Source organism: Diaphorina citri, unplaced genomic scaffold, assembly GCF_000475195.1.
Source record: "Diaphorina citri unplaced genomic scaffold, Diaci psyllid genome assembly version 1.1 scaffold182, whole genome shotgun sequence".
Lineage (NCBI taxonomy): Eukaryota > Metazoa > Arthropoda > Insecta > Hemiptera > Psyllidae > Diaphorina > Diaphorina citri.
Window position 1 is genome coordinate 317,376 of NW_007377619.1, and position 7,478 is coordinate 324,853.

The window sequence follows — 7,478 nt, forward strand, 5'->3', positions numbered from 1 at the left end:
AAAAAAAAAAAAACGCAAGTTCCAATCAGGACCCTCTAATGTGGTAAGCTGATGATTACCACGTGATATTCCACCAGGCAATTTCACCAAGTTAGACTTTGTACTTTGTAGCCTACACATCTTCACTACTTCATACTATTCGTCTGGCATAGGCAACATGCCAATTGTAGTGAGTAGAAAACAATATTACAATAAAATAGATCAATTGATTGTTTTCTGAAAAGCCCCGCATGTGAATTTGCAAGAACATGCTTATTGATTGCTTTATTATTTTCATCTGTATATTTGGTTTCTTCAAATGAAATACATGGATCCCGTATATTCCTGAGGGCAAGGAAAAGTTTTACCCTTGGCAAATGGCAATAATTTCCTCAGGCTTACAATATTTTACAAATTTAATATCATCTCCTGAAAAGATGAGAAGGAATCCAACAACAAAGATTTGAAGGCGTGAAGAAAAGATAGATAAATTCGAATCGAAATAAAGACACGTAAATGACCGAACACAGTTTTCATTTTGATGGAACTCTTCTTTGTGAATCAGAGAGTTCCCTATCTGGCCTGTTCATCATGAACTATAGATCAGAAAATATTATTGTCCTTTGATTTGAGAACCAAAACAAAAGGTACCTAATCCTCTATGTATGTTTTTGGGTCCGATTAGTATCTTTAACTTATATTTGGTTTCTTCAAATGAAATACATGGATCCCGTATATTCCTGAGGGCAAGGAAAAGTTTTACCCTTGGCAAATGGCAATAATTCCCTCAGGCTTACAATATTTTACAAATTTAATATCATCTCCTGAAAAGATGAGAAGGAATCCAACAACAAAGATTTGAACGCGTGAAGAAAAGATAGATAAATTCGAATCGAAATAAAGACACGTAAATGACCGAACACAGTTTTCATTTTGATGGAACTCTTCTTTGTGAATCAGAGAGGTCCCTATCTGGCCTGTTCATCATGAACTATAGATCAGAAAATATTATTGTCTTTTGATTTGAGAACCAAAACAAAAGGTAGGTACCTAATCCTCTATGTATGTCTTTGGGTCCGATTAGTATCTTTACCCAGTTTGTTTCCCAACATTTCTCAAACGTTTTGTGGATTATCTCGATCTCTGGATCAATAGCTGAGAAGATTTGGTACCAACGAGAAATAAATAATAGAATTATAATTGGACATCAGGAGTTGAAAAGAAATAATATATGGCACTCTCTATTTGGGGGGTAAACAATTAATTTGGTTATCTATCACATTAACGACTCAGATATTATGAAGATAATATTATGTACTCGTACATTGTAATGTTCTGTTTGGTGTTGGGTTTTGTTGTAAATTGTAGGTCCATTTTTTTGCTGGGCTGTAAAGCAAAATAAGCAACAGGGCTCCTTTCCCTAGAGTCTATTTTTCCAGCTTACATGGTAGAAATATTAGAAATAGTTAGATTAACAAGGCTGCTAGCTGAGTGCTAGCTGGAAAGGTTGTCAAAGGAACCAAGAATAGTGGAGATGTCATATGATCAAAAATTAGTGGAGACGTCAAAACTCCCTATTTACAAATCACCTCTAAATTATTCGTATTTCTGGACAAAAAATTTAAATCAATAGTGTACAGTTAGCGAGTTATTGAATGACCTCTGAATCTGAATCATCTGCATATATTTTATGAGTGAATGAGATCATTTCTCCTCCATTGATTATTTATTGATTTCGGATTTTGAAATCTCCCAATAATATCAGCTCCTCTCTCTCTCTCTCTCTCTCTCTCTTTCTCCTCTCTCTTTCTCTCTCTCATCTCTCTCCCTCTCTTTCTCTCTCTCTCTCTCAGAATACAGGAATAGAAATTCCTGTATTCTGAGAGGGTAAGTTCGTATGCTGGACCAATATGACAACTTGACAAGCATAACTTGTGGTAGGATGATACGAGTACCTATACGTGCATGGAGAGGTTGGTTTTGTATGCATGTAGGTACCACTTACCTACCTACCTATTATTTATTTGTACTAGTAATTACCTACATATGATCAAAAATTAGTGGAGACGTCAAAACTCCCTATTTACAAATCACCTCTAAATTATTCGTATTTCTGGACAAAAAATTTAAAGCGAGTTATTGAATGACCTCTGAATCATCTGCATATATTTTATGAGTGAATGAGATCATTTCTCCTCCATTGATTATTTATTGATTTCGAATTTTGAAATCTCCCAATAATATCAGCTCCTCTCTCTCCCTCTCTCTCCCTCTCTCTCTCTCTCTCTCTCTCTCTCTCTCTCTTTCTTTCTTCTCTCTCTTTCTCTCTCTCTCTCTTTCTCTCCCTCCCTCTCTCTCTCAGAATACAGGAATTTCTATTCCAATTCCAATACAGGAATTTCTCTCTCAGATTACAGGAATTTCTATTCCTGTATTCTGAGAGGGTAAGTTCGTATGCTGGACCAATATGACAAGCATAACCTATACGTGCATGGGGAGGTTGGTTTTGTATGCATGTAGGTATTTGTACTAGTAATTAGAATTACCTATTTTTAAATTTTTTAGCCATAGAAAAACGGTTGAAAATTGAACATATCGCACCGGCTACGAGTTGTAAAAATGAACACACGAATTGAGTTACACAATCGCAAGTGTTCTGTTCCTCTAAATCTGAATCAGTTATCATCAAATAACTAACACAGTGGCGTAACGGTTTTCCTGTTGACCTGCACATAGCTTGTTCACTAAAAGCATCTAACCAATATCTGTACGGATTCGATTCCCGCCCGGGGCGGATTTTATCCTGATGGGATAATGTTCGTTCTCGGAACCGTGGCTTTCTCCTATCCTGTCTTCCTTCTCTCCTACCTTAGCAGTTACAGTTCCCTTTGTCAAACCTCTTAATAATAATAATAATAATAACCACTTTCAAATTATCCCATCTAGAGAATCAAAAGTTTATTTAGCCTAGTTAGCTTGGTTGGTAGCGCGTCTGCCTTGTAAGCGCCAGGCTTTTCCCGCCCGGGGCGGGAGTTCTGTCTTCCTTCTCTCTTAGATTTCCGAACAACGAACAATAAGAGGAACTAAGAGGACAAATGAGAAAAAAGTAACTTTTCAAAAAATGAATGCTACATTATTCTCCAATCCATAGGTACTAAGTCGATTTTCATACATATTAATAATAATAATAATAATAATAATAATAATAATAATAATAATAATAATAATAACCACTTTCAAATTATCCCATCTAGATAGAGAATCAAAAGTTTATTTAGCCTAGTTAGCTTGGTTGGTAGCGCGTCTGCCTTGTAAGCGCTAGGCTTTTCCCGCCCGGGGCGGGAGTTCTGTCTTCCTTCTCTCTTAGATTTCCGAACAATAAGAGGAACTGAATTTCCGAAGTTGAGATCGACTTTCGTTCGAAATTTACAAATGCCGCGTGAGAAAAAAGTAACTTTTCAAAAAATGAATGCTACATTATTCTCCAATCCATAGGTCGATTTTCATACATATTTACATATAGTTTTTGAAGAAGCAACACGCGTGCACATAACACATCGATAATACTCAATAGTATTCCCTAAGTAGGTTCACTATCGATATCATACTATGTAGAATTGTAGATTATTTTAGAGGAATAATTAGTAGAAATTGATGACATATCACATGTCAACACAAACACAACTCGTGGTTTTGTAACCGTCTTTTGGAAATACTGGGTGGTCAAGTTAAATGTTCCCTCTATAAGTTTACGTCAATATTTAATGTAAATACCTGGTCAGTGGTCAGGTACTTAGTTTCGGATATTTCTGTGGATAACGTTTGAGCCCATTTTTGCCTCCATCTTGACAAGATGATCTTGCATACAAGTTGGTTTTGTAGGCAACTTACCCAATTAAATTGTGGTATTTGACGAAGAAGCTGATAAAACGATTACACCAAAAAAGTCTTTACTGACGGGGGTTTTACACTCCATTTGGCGACAGGCTAGCCGTCTCCTCACACCTCTCCCAACCTGAGTAAGGACGAGAAAAGCCAACAGCACACGATTGCCCAGATAGTCACCCATCCGGATACTACGCTCAATGTTGCTTAACTTCAGTGATCCTTCGGGAGCTGGTGCATTAAATGTGGTATTTTTGGAGGTGCTGGTTAGGTACCATCACTAAAATCCGGTTCGTAAAGCTTAACACAAATTTTAGGGCTGTTAAACCCTAAAAATAAGCCAAGAGTGGGTCAAAGATCTCAATAAAATCAGAAGAAAAAAAAATGTAGAGGTACACTTGTTACCCATGTTATTTTCCCATGCTACATTTATAGCTACGATATACCGACTCATGATTATTGTCCTTTGCAACGTTATTGCAAGCACAGAGCCGAAAAACCTCAATACCAGCATCAAACCCAGAACAGCCACAGAGGTTGTTTCAAAGAAAAGTAGGTAGGTATCTAAAAATAATATCCACCTATCTTTCTAATGAACTTTATAAATTGCAAGCATTAAAACAAATCTCAATAAATTTATTACGTATGTCTCATTTTATTTTCAATTTATCTTCGTTAATGTAAGTTAAATTAGTAACAAATCAGAGCACGATAGCTAGATACAAATTATAGGGAACGTATGTATATTTATGTACCTACCTATACCTGGATCCCTACATAAACATATTCCAAGCAATAAATCTAAGCTTGGTCATTAGACACAAACTTGTTCATAAAAAAAGGATATATCGTAGGTATTATTTATATGGAACCCATATACATACATATACGTGCGTATATAGACCTGATGTAATGATTTTCAGCTACTGTCTTGGCTGGCGCCAATCAAACTTTCTCATTTGCATAAAATACAAATTATGAGTAGACGTGGAGAAGACAGTAGACATGGAATAAGACAAAATGTGAATGAGGATAGAGAGAGAAAGAGAGAGAGACAGACCTGATGTAATGATTTTCAGCTACTGTCTTGGCTGGCGCCAATCAAACTTTCTCATTTGCATAAAATACAAATTATGAGTAGACGAGGAGAAGACAGTAGACATGGAATAAGACAAAATGTGAATGAGGATAGAGAGAGAGAGAGAGAGAAGAACGGGGGAGACAAAGAAAAATACTGAGGACCCAAAGTACGGCGCGATGTCGTAGCTATAGACAGACCCAAAAATTAAAAAAAGGAAATCTTAAATAAATTTTGTTGTTCGTACCTATCTGCCTAAGTACGAGTAACTTCAAATTTGGTGGAGATGTCAAAACAACCAACATTCTCAATATTTTAAGCAAGTAGATACAAAATTGGTGGAGATGTCAAAATAACCAATATTCTCAATGTTTTAGGTACCTAAGTTTAAAATTGGTGGAGATGTCCAAATAATCAATATTCTCAATATTATGTAATCGAAGTTCAAAATTGGTGGAGATGTCAATATCACCTGATGTTAAAAGCACCTACCTGCCGGTCTGAAAGAACGCTACTTCAGGCTTTTACCTAAGAAAATAATACTCTAATAATAATTTAGTCTCGGTGACATGGCCAGGACTAAGGAGACCTGCATAATATGTAGATTAGAAGCTTAGATGCTTCTAGGGAGGTCGTGAAGGGATCATCACAAAATATCCCATTTGGAAATGGAATTAGAGATACAAAATTGGTGGAGATGTCAAAATAACCAATATTCTCAATGTTTTAGGTACCTAAGTTTAAAATTGGTGGAGATGTCCAAATAACCAATATTCTCAATATGTAATCGAAGTTCAAAATTGGTGGAGATGTCAATATTACCTGATGTTAAAAGCACCTATCTGCCGGTCTGAAAGAACGCTACTTCAGGCTTTTACCTAAGAAAATAATACTGCTAATAATAATTTAGTGTCGGTGACATGGCCAGGACTAAGGAGACCTGCATAATATGTAGATTAGAAGCTTAGATGCTTCCAGGGAGGTCGTGAAGGGATCATCACAAAATATCCCATTTGGAAATGGAATTAGGAGAACACCATAGTTTTCGGTGTAGTTCAGAGATTCTAGCGTTTCAATTGGTCACACTTCACACCAAATCAGAGCCTGAGGTGCAATCTTAGGTTCTGGGGTCAGTTAGTTAATTACAGCCTAGGCCTAGGCACTTAAGCCTAGAGCCTAGACTAAAAGATAAGGGATAGACATTATTTATCCGTAGAACAAAAACTACACCTTGTGCCCTATACCTAACTATAGTGGAGATGATGATAATAATATTACAAGTTTTATGTTCAATAGCACCAAACAACCTACGTAGACCAAGTTCGGATGGTTTGGTGAGAAAAATCGTTACAAAATTTACAACCTATAGGTACCTATGTAATGGCTATTTACCAATGATAACATTATGGAATATTCATATACATATTATGGTTATAGCAGGGAGAACTTATTGTCCATTGTATTGTAATGAGAATATGACATCGATTTAGATGTGATATTTATTGTTCTGTTGTGTCTAATATTTTTTATTTCCCTGACCACAAGTGTAATTTTATTTTTATTTTATTTGACAAAAGTTAATTAAATGTGTTCTAAGCGTATTTTAAGGCTGAATTCAAGCCCGATTCGAGAGGTGAAAGAAGAAATACCCACTAACACCAATAGGTTTACACCTACTTGGTCCGTGGAATTAATTTCATACTTCTGTGGAACTTACTTTCATTTTGGTCTACTCTATGAGCGAGTTTCAATGAAATCGCTGTCAGCATTTTTTATTTTGTGTCTACACTCAGCACCACGTGTACAGCCCGTTATGCTTCACTTTTACTAACAGTAGGCAGGAACTGTCGATGCGAATTCAGTCTATAAGACATTAATAGTAGGTATTACCTACTTTGTTTGTCTTACTCCACTTAGTTTTCCTTGTAATTTTAACAGAGACTAGTGGTTGACCCGTCCTTTGTAGGGGACCACCACATACCACATAACACCCCACCAAACACAAACCACATTTTACCAGAGATATGTAGGTGATTAAGTAATATTTTTATTTTCCAGTTTCTCGGTGACAACTTCAACGTTATCAAAATTGTTACTTAAACCCACAATGAGCCTGCGGTGATAGCACGTTGAATTACACCAGTTCTCCATAGACCAAAAAAACGCAATTGGAGGTGCTGGTTAGGTACCATCACTAAAATCCGGTTCGTAAAGCTTAACACAAATTTTAGGGCTGTTAAACCCTAAAAATAAGCCCAAGAGTGGAATTTCTGTGTACTATAAAACTCCAGTTACCCCCCGTGTCACAACCACCCGGTAAATAACCGTCATTTGGTATCACAGACCTCATAAACATATATCTGGTTACACCTTGTGACCTACCTATACCTGGATCCCTACATAAACATATTCCAAGCAATAAATCTAAGCTTGGTCATTAGACACAAACTTGTTCATAAAAAAAAGGATATATCGTAGGTATTATTTATATGGAACCCATATACATACATATACGTGCGTATATAGACCTGATGTA

At 36.3% G+C, this 7,478-nt stretch overlaps 1 long non-coding RNA gene across 1 annotated transcript in view; it reads right to left on the reverse strand.

Annotated features, from left to right (window-relative positions):
* LOC113465925 overlaps window positions 1-6,749 on the reverse strand; it is a 13,729-nt gene extending 6,980 nt beyond the window's left edge. The window contains exon 1 of the long non-coding RNA XR_003390501.1: window positions 6,660-6,749. This is a non-coding gene — a long non-coding RNA (uncharacterized LOC113465925). The remainder of the gene's footprint in view (window positions 1-6,659) is intronic.
* Window positions 6,750-7,478: the final 729 nt, after the last annotated feature.